This window comes from Rhipicephalus microplus, chromosome 5 (genome assembly GCF_043290135.1).
Source record: "Rhipicephalus microplus isolate Deutch F79 chromosome 5, USDA_Rmic, whole genome shotgun sequence".
In the NCBI taxonomy this organism is placed as follows: Eukaryota; Metazoa; Arthropoda; class Arachnida; order Ixodida; family Ixodidae; genus Rhipicephalus; species Rhipicephalus microplus.
Genome location: NC_134704.1, coordinates 200,098,909 through 200,112,044, shown reverse-complemented (window position 1 = coordinate 200,112,044; position 13,136 = coordinate 200,098,909).

The window sequence follows — 13,136 nt, the reverse complement described above, 5'->3', positions numbered from 1 at the left end:
AGGGGACATCGTTTGCCCAAACATCGCCCAGAACATTCTCGTAGTCTCCACACCGGAGCAGAAGAACGCAAACACCTACGCCGCGATCTAACAGATTCGGATAAGCGAAGGAATGTACCATGTGGCGGCATATGTCGCGGCCCCCGATAACACCTGTAAAGGAGTCATACGAGGAGTGGACACTGACATCAGCGAGGCCCAGCTCCAAACGATGATCGTCAACCAGCGAAATCCGAAGGCCCTAGAAGCCAAAAGGATCAAGAACACCACTACTGTGGTAGTGCTTTTCGACGGCATGAAGGTACCAAATTATGTCATATGCGGCGTCAGCATGCTGTGCTGCACGCTCTACAAGCGCCAAACCGACGTGTGCTACGCGTGTGGAGGACTTGGTCACAGGGCCGATGTTTGCCCCAACCCCAACAAGAGGGTGTGCAGGAGCTGTGGGCTCGTGTCTCCACCCGACGATCACCAGTGCTCGCCGAAATGTGCCCTTTGTGGAGGCCCACATCCGACGGCGGACAGAACGTGCAAAGAACGCTTTCAAGTTCCTTACGTCGTGCGACGGAGAAGACGACGGCGCCGAAAGCGCGTCAAAAAGTCTCAGCAACAGCTGGTCGAAGAGGACAAGTCAAGGGATTCCAGCGTGGCAAGCGCTCCCAGGCAGGGGCGTTCCGTCACGCCGGCTGGCCGCCGGCGCTACCGCTCCAGGGGCCGCGCTCGCACCAAAGGGCGCTCTTGCTCCCGGGCACGAATCCAGAAAGTACCTACCTGGGCGGATCGAGCCAAGCCGAAGCCAGCGGCGCCGCCACCAGAGGTAACGCGGGTACCATTGCCAGAGCATAGGGAAGACCCCAGGGTAGCTAAGTTGATCCAAGAGAATGCTTGCCTTAAGGCAGAGATTCAACAGCTGAGGGCTGACCTCGAGTCGTTCCGCAAACATTACTCCTCGCAGGGTGAGAGACAACAGATTCCCCCACCAGAGGACGTGCAGGCGCGCTCGGGAAAACGTAGGGCCTCACCCCCCCAAGGGGAGTGGGATGCTATGGAGACAGAATCCAACAGCAAGGCTCTCGAAAGCATGCAGCAATCGATTAAACAACTGGCTGATAGCATGACTACCCTACTGAAAAGGGTGTCGTCTCTTGAAGGTACACAGGCAGCGCTAGCTACGGGTAGCTCGCCTCCGATAGGCCCGAACAGGGCACAGTCGCCTGCAGGCGCGGTAACAGTCAACCCGACAGGAGATTGGCTGTCTCAGAACAGTAATTATGGCGGGCAACACTAATGAACTGGTCGTGTGGCAGTGGAACTGTGCCAGTTTCAAAAGGCGCAGGGCTCCACTGCTGCACTTTATTGCTTCTCAGGCGGTCAAACCGCACGTAATTATGTTACAGGAAACTCTCGGTGATGCGCTAACTTTCCCGGGCTATCGAGTCGTCTCGGTGCGCGAGCAAGGGAAGCGCGGTTTGGCAACCTTGGTCGCAAAAAAGCGCTCCTTTCAAGAACACAAACTACAGCTTGGCAACAGCAAGGCTGAGGTCATTATCCTTGAAATAATCCCCAACAGCTGGCTCAAGAACAGCGTATTCTTCCTGAATGTGTACAGCTCGCCGTCGGACAAGCGGCAGGGGTTCGCTTCGATCATGGCAAAAGCGGTGGCTCTGGCCAGGGGGGCCCCCATCGTGGTAGCGGGAGACTTTAATGCTCCGCACGACGCTTGGGGATACGCCAGGCAGTCCCCCAAAGGCAACAACCTCCTAAAGGCCGTATCTAGCTGTTCTCTTGAATTGATTACGGACCCGCAATACCCGACAAGAATTGGCACATCGGTGGTCCGAGACACTACTCCAGACTTGGCTTTCGTCAAGAACGTCGCCGGAGCAGGGTGGCAAAATTTGCAAGAGAATCTAGGTAGTGACCACTTCATAGTGGCTATTACCCTAGCAGTCAATGCAGCTCCCCCCAGGGAATTTAAAGTAACGGACTGGGATGCCTTTCGTAAATTGCGGAAGGAGGACCGGGATGAATACGACAACTTAGACAGCCTCTTTGCAAGGCTCAAGGCGGATGCTAATGCTGCGACCAAGGTTGTCAAAACGAACCTGAAAGTTGATCGGATGGATGCACACCTCGCGCATCTCTTAGAGGCTAAGAATTCCATCCTGTCCCGGTGGAGGACGCAAAGGCTCAATCGCCGACTTCGAAAGAAAATTGCGCAACTCAATCGCGAGATCGAAGCCTACTCTATTGAACTCTCCAAACAGCAGTGGAATGAAGTATGTTCTTCGGTTGACGGACAGATGAGAGTGGGGGCCAAATGGAACCTCCTCAAACAATTACTTGATGAGTCACAGTCGAAGGGAAATCAGCGATTGGCTATCGACAGAATCGTTCACAACCAAAAAGCGAAGGGAGTGTCCGAAAAGGCCCTCCTGAAGAGGTTAGCGGACAGCTATCTTCCGCCGGGCCCTTCCGGCGATGCGGACTATCCGCATTACAGGGGTGGAATGGTGGCGGAGCTGGACGCACCTTTCACTGAACCAGAAATCTGTAAGGTCCTCCACGAGCTCAACGGACGCTCTGCACCGGGACCGGATGGAATCTCAAATAAGCTCTTACGTAACTTGGATGGCAAATCCATCGAGAAGCTTACCGAGGAAGTCAACAATATCTGGGAGACGGGGCACGTCCCCGAATCCTGGAAGACAGCTTCGGTAGCGCTTATCCCAAAGCCAGGCAAACCTCTGGCTTTGGAGAACATGCGACCCATCTCGCTTACGTCCTGCGTAGGTAAGGTGGCCGAACATGCGATTCACCATCGGGTATCCGAGTACATAGAAAGCAGAGAGCTATTTCCACACAATATGGTAGGATTCAGATCTGCACTATCCACACAGGACGTGATGCTCATTATCAAAAGACAAATCATTGACAACAACACCAGGGATACTAGAGGCATACTAGCTCTAGACCTAGCTAAAACTTTTGATAATATCTCGCACAAGTTTGTGCTTGAGGCAATTTCGGTTATGGGTCTAGGGCAACGGTTCCACGCATACGTTAGGTCTTTTCTCAGGGATCGCAGGGCTACCATTAGGATTGGTCAAATCCAATCCACGGAATTTACCTTGGGAGCGAGAGGCACCCCACAGGGGGCAGTTATCTCTCCTCTACTCTTCAATATTGCCATGAAGGGCCTCTCGGAGCGACTCGCTACGGTGCGCGGGGTTAACCATGCTCTCTATGCGGACGATATCACCGTGTGGTGCATGGGAGGGTCCGACGCCGGGGTAGAGCAGGCGCTCCAAGAGGCATTAGACATCACGGAGAACTTTCTAGTCGGTTCGGGCCTGAGCCTGTCATCGGCAAAGTCTGAGTTACTACTATACAGACCCAGCCGACAAGGACTGAGGAACCTCACTCCTTTAGAACAGATTCCCATAGCTTTATACACACGGGATGGGCAGAGAATACCCAGGGTGGACTCCATCAGGGTCCTCGGACTCCTGCTAGAGTCCAAGGGGGGCAACTCACGAACTATAGCCCGCATCACCTCCAAGACGGAGAACATGCTTAGGCTCATACTCAGGGTCTCGAACCGCAGGGGTGGGCTGAGCGAGAGCAATCTCCTTCGGCTCTATCATGCATTTCTCATGAGCCACATTAATTATGTCGCTTCGGCATTGCGCTGGTCCAAAAGAGAAGAGGCAAGAATTGATACACTACTGCACAAAAGCATAAAGCGAGTTCTAGGCTTGCCTATCCACACTAGCACCGAGAAGCTCCTACAATTGGGCATGCATAACTCCCTCTCGGAGGTGATAGAGGCCCAGCACATGGCTCAGGTCGTGCGACTATCGTCCTCGAGGGCTGGTAGGCGCATCCTGGAATCCATAGGCTGCGGTCCTACGGCGACTAACCAGCGTAATGTAACACAACCACCCTCAATCAGAGGCGCGTTTTCGGTAGCTCCACTTCCAAGAAATGTCCACCCACAATACAATGTAGGACGCCGCATAGCTCGGGCCCGTTCCTTATTAAAATCAGTTGCAAACAGACCGCATCTCGCGACCTTTGTCGATGCAGCCCAGTACGGGCGTTCGGATCGCTTCGCAGTGGTCTCGGTCGATCATAGTGGCACACTCCTATGCTCTGCCTCGGTTAGAAAGGTTTCGGCAATGGTGGCTGAGCAAATCGCCATCGCCATAGCAATGAAGGACCCATCGCGTCCTAATGTCTTTACAGATTCGCGTTCCGCAGCTAGGGCTTTCGCCTCGGGCTCGATCTCGCGTGAGGCAGTGGCCATCCTCGGCTGTGAGGGGGCTGCCGGGTTTCACACCATAACATGGTTCCCGGCCCACATGGGGCCCAACGTACATCCTGATGTCCCCAACGCCAATGAGTTTGCCCATGACCGTGCGCGAGGTATCGCTCACCGCGGCGGTCCCGGCGGATTCGCAGGCGGGGACGCCGGAAGATACAGGGACTCGCTACTCACTTTCCACGAGATCATGACTCATTATCATCTATCTCGGAGGACTTTTCCACTTCCTCATCCTAAACTTACGCGACCGCAATCATCGGCCTACAGGATGCTCCAAACGGGGTCTTTCCCTTCGCGTGGCAGGTTCAGCCATTTTTCGCCCAACATCGAGCCGCATTGTCCAGACTGCGGTGAGGCGTATTGCTCATTACCTCATATGCTCTGGCAATGTCCTGCGTTACGTGACGCAGAGTTCAACAAAGAAGAGGACTGGGAGGAAGCCCTTCACAGCGGCGACCTCCTGGTTCAACTTCGGGCTGTCCAGAGGGCCTGCGAGAGGGCGGAGGACCACGGTCTTCCGGTCCCTACGTGGGAGCGGCCCGCGACTGCTACGGATTCCCCCTAAACGGGGCCGTTACTACGCAGTTCCTCAGGACCTGAATAAAGTTCTTTGTCTGTCTGTCTGTCCTCGATTTCATTATCCGAAGCCCTCTCGATTGCGCGAGAGGACGAGCTTATTCGCTCCCAGTTGGAGCAATTCGCTCCGCATCCAGTGCAGCAACTTTCTGCTGCGGGGGCCAAGGCGGCGGCTCTTTGTTTCACGGGACGCGTCAACATGGCGGCCCTTCATCTTCGTCTCGGCGCGGCGGCCAACATGGACGCCCGCCTGCACAGTCCTTCCGTGGCGGCCAACATGGTGGCCTCTCTGCGTCGCGGAGGCAAGGAAGCCGGCAATATGGCAACCCCATTCCGCCAAATTTTGGTTTTCAGGAACAGCACCGAGCTCCTAACTCGCGTTCGCAATTTTCTTCTCTAAGTGCAACCGCGCATTGCTTTCGTTGTGGATCGGCTCGGCATTTAGCCAATTTTGCGCAGTGTCCCGCGAGAAACCGCACTTGTCTTGCGTGCGGAAAAATCGGACATTTTCAGTCCGTATGCAATTTCCGTCCAGCAAATCTTCCTGAACCAGTTTCTTCGTCCGTTCCTTCGAGCACTGCACAGACCAATATGGTCACTGTTTTAAATGTGCATGCCCTCCACACTACGTCCGAGCCCAGCATCGTAGCTTCAGTGGGCCGTGTTCCCTTGTCATTTCTCGTGGACACTGGTGCCTCAGTCTCTTTAATCAGTGCCACTGACTTTTATAGTAATTTTTCCAACATTCGGCTTTTGCCTTCACACGTCGTTCTACAGACATATTCCAAGGAAACGATTGATAATTTAGGTCATTTTACAGCTCACGTCTCCTATCGCAGTCGCACTGCTTCCATCACTTTTTATGTAACTGCCAATGGCAGCTTGCTTTTGGGACATGATGCCATCAGGGCTTTGTTTATCAACATCGTCGGTGCGTCTATGACGTGTGCTCAAGTCGACGTCCAAGATGATCTGCCAGCCAACGCGCCTTCTGAATTCCACCACCTGTTCACCCGTGAACTGGGTTGTGTGCGCGGTTTTGTGCATAGAGTGATGCGTCGACCAGGTGTGTGCCCTGTGCGTGCCAAGCTGCACCGCATTCCTCTTCTTCTCCGTGAGCAAGTCTCTGCGGAACTGTCTCGCCTTCAAGCCAGCGGAATCATCGAGCCTGTCTCTGCTTCCGACTGGGTTTCTCCACTGGTCGTCGTCAAGAAAAAAGATGGATCCCATCGACTATGCGTCGACTTACGAGAACCGAACAAGGCGATCGTCGTAGACGGTTTTCCACTTCCTCAAATTGAAGAATTGCTTCATCAGCTCTCCGGAGCAGTATGTTTCTCCAAGCTGGACCTCGCGTCCGCTTATCACAAAGTTGAACTTTATGAGTGCAGTAGAGACTTAACCACATTTCTATCGCACGAAGGCTTGTTTCGGTTTCGCCGCGTGTGTTTCGGGCTTGCATATGCCCCTGCAGTGTTTCAGAAAATGATGTCAATTATTCTTAAGGGTTGTAATGGCGCCCTTTGTTACTTGGATAACATTTTGGTGTGGGGACGTACTCACGAAAAGCACAATGCTAACTTGCATACTGTTCTCAACCGCATCAGTGAATGTGGTATGAGACTTAATAGCAAGTGCATTTTTTCTGTGAATGAGTTACAATTTCTAGGACACAATGTCAGTTCCCGCGGCTTGACACCTGTTGAATCTAAAGTTCAGGCCATTGTCAATGCCCCACGGCCTACTGATGCCAAAACCTTGCAATCTTTTTTAGGTCTTGTTGGTTATTATGCCAAGTTTGTTCCTCACTATGCTGATGTTGTTGAATCACTGCGTACTCTACTTCGACAAGCACAGCCTTTTAACTGGTCAGCTGAAGCTGAGCAGAGCTTCATTTGAGTTAAGTCAATACTGGCCTCAAAGCCAGCCGTTAGTATTTTCAATGAGAATATTCCCATCGTCCTCACGACGGATGCGTCCGATGTTGGAATGGGAGCAGTGTTTCAACAACTCAGAGGTGATCAGCTGATCACTATCGCTTTTGCATCTCGTACATTGACCCCTGCTGAACGCAGATATTCAGTAGGAGAGCGTGAAGCTCTCGCGTGTCTTTTTGCCTGTGAGAAATGGCATGTTTACTTGTGGGGCCGGCACTTCACATTACGTACAGATCACGAAGCACTAGTTGCTCTTCTTTCTGCAGGATCCGAAGGCCGCCGCCCCATTCGCATTTCCCGTTGTTGTGCCAAACTCATGTATTATAATTTCAGTGTTCAATATTGTAAAGGTTCTAATAACGTGGTTGTTGATGCACTGTCGCGCCTTCCTCTTCAGATACTGGTTACTGAAGAGCGGGATGAGAAAGTTGTTTCATTAGTTACTTTCTGCATTACTAAAGCTGAGCTTCAGGCAGCTACAGCTGCAGATTCCACTTGGTCTCAAGTTCTCAAATATTTACGTGAAGGATGGTCTTCCAAATGTGCTCTTGCTTCTGAATTCTTGCCTTACTTGGCAGTCCGACAGGAACTGTCTTGTGTCGAGGACTTGCTTTTCCGCGATGAACGCGTGATTCCCCCTGCTTCTTTCCGTAACAAGCTTATACAGCTTGCCCACGAGGCCCATCCAGGCATTGTCCGCACCAAATAGAATCTCCGAGGCAGGTACTGGTGGCCAGCCTTAGACAAGCAGGTCGAGCATGCAGTTTACAACTGCCATATATGTCAGGCAGCTGACAAGTCTGCCAAACCTGCATTTTCTCCGTTGCAGCCAGTCCAGTGGCCTGATCGGCCTTGGCAGAAACTCAGCATGGACATCATCGGTCCTTCGCATAATGTTCCGCAAAATGCCCGGTTCATTGTTTCTCTCATCGACTACCATTCCAAATGGCAAGAGCTTTGTTTCACACATACGGTTACTTCTGAGGTCATCATTGAGTTTCTGTCTTCAATCTTCAGGTGGGAAGGTTTTCCTGATGCTATAGTTACGGACAATGGTCCACAGTTTCAGTCCTGACATTTCGAGGCTTTTCTTTCACAACGAGGAATTCAGCACTTGAGGTCATCAGTTTTCTATCCCCATTCAAATAGGCAAATCGAGCGCTTTAACGCGTTCTGAAGGAACATATCCAGATCGCCCAATCAGAGCACCGTCCCCTCAAGCAAGTCTTGACTGAACGTTTAGCTTCGTACAGGTTCACACCACAAGGCACCACTGGAGTGTCTCCTGCTCAACTTCTCGACGGTAGGCAACCGCGAGTTGCTCTCCACATAGTCTATTTGCCTCGTAACATAGCAGTGTCTTCTCCTGATCAAATCCGTACCAGAGTTTTTTCTCATCAACAAGCAATGAAAAAGTATGTCGACACCCGTCGAGGTGCAAAGCAGTCCAAAGTTCGCACTGGCGATCTAGTCAAGGTTCGTGTGCCAGGCAAGCGCCCCAAGTATCGGGGTCCTTAGAAAGACTTGGGCCAGATTAGCCCCACTTCTTTTCGCTTAAGTGATGGTAACATCTGGAATGCTTCGCGCCTTGTTATTTTTCATACGGATTCGCCTTCAACACCTAAAAGTCTTCCCCATCACCTTCCGCCCACGCCTTTGAACTATGCATCAGACTGTTACATGTGACCTCAATGTACAGGCATTTCTTCTTCAAGGGGGGAGGAGTTACCAGTTGGTGTCGCTGGTTCAAGTACACCAAGTCGTACGGTTCACTTCGAACCTTCAAATACGGCTGAGACCGTTGAACCGGACTCCAGTCCACAAAGTTCTTTCGAAGCTCATGCTGCGAGCTCTGATGAAACCACGAATTTTAACGCTCGTTCAGAGACTTCACAATCTTCTACTGCTCTTGATGTGTCACATCAGAGCACAAGTGACCAAGGTGCAGAGACACTTGATTCTACACCCAAAAGGGCCCGCCTTAAGCGGAAGCGGCAGAAGCCGCGTCGGTTCGAAGACTACGTGATGTAGAACTCTTGTTCATTACTGTTTGTGAACATTACTGTTCTGCGGAAAGGTCCAATACATCCAAATCAATATTGTACTGAGTTGTGTACATTTTTTCAGTGCATTTTCAGGACTTCCGTTGTACATATTTCAGTGCATTTTCAGGACTCATAATGTGAGTTCGGTGTGCTGTGCCCTGAATTTTCATGTGTTCTAACGTACATACCTTGTATAATACGTTGGTACCGATCAATGTATAAATATAAACAGTGTAAAGGTGAACTTCTTTCGAGGAGGGGATGATTGTCGTGTTCTGGGTTGTCGGTTTCTGTTTCGGAATGACATGTAAGGATGCCAGGGGGTGCCGCTCTGGCATCCAGGATTTCAAGGCGACTGTAAAATAAAATGAGTGTGCGTTGGGTAGCCGTGGAGTGCGGTTGTTGTTCTTCTCTTCGGCGCTTCGCGCCAACCCACGTGTTCGGGCTGGTTGGCGTCTCCGCCGGCCACGTTCATCTCCGTCGGCCGTCTTCTACTGCTTCGTCGGGACCAGCCAGCCCCCAACACAGCAATGGCGACGAGGACGTGTAAGAACCCATTTCGTTCTCCGTGTTCGTTTTTTTCTTGCTTCTAACGGACCTACCCTGCAAACCCTAGACGCTCTTTGTTCCCAGCAAGGTGGCTGCTGCGTGCTGCGTCGCTTCATTTATTCTTTATTCAGCTACGCCGCTTCTGCCTTCTTCTTCAAACAGTGTACTGGCGTCATTTTCTTCTCGTCTGCACCTCTCAATTCTTCTTGCTTGAAATGGTGTCTCCTATTCCACCTCCCCTATTTCTTCCTTCGCCCGGAGACCCGCCACTTCCGTGGGCGGACTAGAAATTGGTGTTTCAGGCCTACGCAGACGCAGCCGGGGAGGACGCCAGCAAGCCCGAGCGTCGCAAGTCCCTGCTGCTCAACGCGTTGGGCCCTGCCGGGTTAAAGCTCTTCTATACTTTGGACGCCCCGAACACAACAATCATCCCATCCTCGTCGCTATTGCTGTGTTGGGGACTGGCTGGTCCCGACGAAACAGAAGAAGAAGACGGCCGACGGATATGAAAGCGGCCGGCGGGGACGCTGACCCCCAACACAGCAATAACTCTATTCTTCAATCTGACTTGGATAACATATAAAGCAACTGCTCGCAACGGCTTATGTTCTAAAATCCCATCATCAATGCTAAATCACGCATTAATTGCATCGCCCTGACTCGACAAAATCTTTCAGCTATGCCATCAATTACATCAACCTGGAGTAGGTAACATGATATAAATACCTCGGAATACAGATTGCCAATAACATTTCTTAGCATGCACACACTGAATACAACACTAAAAATGCTAACAGATCTCTCTGCATTGGCGTACCGATTCTTTCGTGAGTGGGCGGGCAAGCCTACCTCACTCGTCACCCGGGATACATACATACACACACACACACATATATATATATATATATATATATATATATAAATAAATATATATATATATATATATATATATATATATATATATATATATATATATATATATATATATATATATATATATATATATATATATATATATATATATATATATATATATATTGTTACGGTTGAATTAAAGGATAGGTGGATTTAATTACAGAGTGAGGATGAAGTTCGGCAGTCGCGGTAAAGATGGAGTCGTCAGGCCGCACCAGACATCGTCTTCCTCTTCTACCTACCTGGCACATACTACAGCCCGGCTCATACCATAGCAATCCCCGGTTCACAGACGAAGCCCACTGGGCGAGTTTAAATCACTGGAGGGATGAAACTTCTTGAGGTGAGCCACGTGCATCAACTGCGTTTGATTTGGCCGACGAGAAGGTGCCGTCAATCATGCCACAACGTACGTCAAGTCAGTCAAGTGATCTACAATGACGTAGGGGCCTGTGTACTGTGGTAAAAACTTCTGACATAAACTAGGTTGCGTTGGGGTGTCCACAACCACACAAATTCACCCTTGCGGAATGAAATGGCATCATGGCATTGATCGTACCGTTGCTTGGAGCGATCTTGTGATGCCAGTGTGCGCAAGCGAGCAATTTGGCTGGCTTTTTCAGCCCGGCACAATGTTTCGGCCACGGACTCATCGGTATAGAGCTTAAATAGGAGGATTTTATCAAGGAAGCTGCATGGTGATCGAGCGTAGAGCAGGTAGAAGGGCGTGAAGTCCGTGGTCTCGTGCTTCGCTGTATTGTATGCGTAAGTAATAAATGGTAAGATCTCATCCCATTTTTTGTGATTGGATGCGACGTACATAGTGAGCATGTTAGTAAGAGTTCGATTGGTACGTTCTACAAGACCATTCGTCTGGGGATGGTATGGTGTCGAATGTCTGAACTGTGAAGTGCAGAGGCGAAGCAATTCTTCCACAGCGTCCGCGATGAATTGGCGACCACGGTCACTGATGATTACTTGAGGTGGACCATGGCGAAGAATAACGGAGCTCAACAAAAAGGCAGCAACGCCATCAGCTGTAGAAGATCATATCGCAGCGGTTTCGGCGTATCTGGTAAGGTGGTCAACGCACACTATTATCCAGCAGTTGTTGTTCGAAGATCGCAGAAGCGGGCCCAATAGGTCGATGCCCACTTGCTCGAAAGGCGTAGTAGGCGGCTCTACGGGGTGAAGAAGGCCGTGCAGTGCACTGGTAGGTCGTTTGTGACGCTGGCAGTTCTCGCAGCTCGAGACGTATTGTTTCGTAAAATCTCGCATTCGAGGCCAGTAAAAACGCTGCTGCACTCGATGCAGGGCGCGAATGAACCCAAGGTGTACTGACGTTGGATGATCGTGCGCAGTACGGAGAACATCGCATTGAAGACTTTGAGGTACAACCAGTAAATAACGTGCGCCGGTTGCTGAGTAATTCGTTTTGCACAACAGTCAATCATGAATGCGAAAGCGACCACTGCCTTTGATATTCCGAATGTCAACGAACAAAGGGTCCTAGGATAAATCATTCAGTTTTTCTCGTTTGAAGATTGGCGTCAGGAAACGTGTGAGAGACCACAGCAAAACAGATGTCGAGGGTATCTGCACTGCCCTCCGTCGTGGTCATAGGTAGGCGAGAAAGGCAATCAGCGTCCGAATGACGTCGTCCACTTCTGTACGACATTCTGAAGTCAAATTCTTGAAAGCATAAAGCTCATCGAGCAAGGCAGCCAGAAGGGTCTCGAACGGTAACAAGACAACATAATGAATGATGGTCTGTCACAATCGTGAATGGACGACCGTAGAGGTAACCTCGAAACCTCTGAATTATGAATACAGCCGCTAAACATTCTTGCTCTGTCACCGTATAATTCATTTCAACCTTGCTTAGAGATCGACTTGTATAAGCAACAACATGCTCTGCATTATCATGGCGCTGAACAAGCACACCTCCGATGCTAATTCCACTTGCGTCACTGTGCACTTCTGTAGGAACCGAAGAATCGAAATGACGATGAATAGGCTTAAATGTCAGTAGAAGTTTCAGTTCAGAAAATGCGGCATCACAATCAGGTGTCCATTCGAATGGGCTGTCTTTTCGCAACAAGCTCGTCAGTGGGTGTACTACGTCCGTGAATCGGGGCACAAAGCGGCGAAAGTAGGAACATAGGCCCAAGAAGCTGCGAAGTTCCTTCAGTGTCTGGGGTGGTTTGAATGTGCCGACTGTTTCGATTTTGCGGGGATCCGGCCTGACATCATCTTTGTCAACTAGGTGACCTAGGACTAAAGCTTGTCGTTCACCAAACCGGCACTTCTTAGAGTTCAAAATCAAGCCAGCCATTCCGACACAGTCAAAACAAAGCTTAAACGGACGTTGTGCTCTTCGAAGGTACGCCCAAAAATGACGTCGTCATCCAGGTAGCATAAGCACACCTCCCATTTAAGACCACGAAGGACAGAGTCCATAAACCTTTCAAAAGTGGCGGGGGCGTTGCAAAGCCCGAACGGCATCACATTGAATTGGTACAGTCCACCGGGCATCATGAATGCGGTCTTCTTGTCTGAAGGGTGCATAGGTATCTGCAAATGTCCTGATTGTAGGTCTATTGAAGAAAAGTATGAAGCCAAGTGTAAGCAGTCAATAACATCATCAATCCTAGGCAGCGAATATACACCTTTTTTGGTCACGGCGTTGAGTCTTCTGTAATCAACGCAGAACCGCCAGGCACCATCTTTCTTCTTAACCAAGATGACTGGTGCTGCCCACGAGCTACATGACTCTTCAATGACACC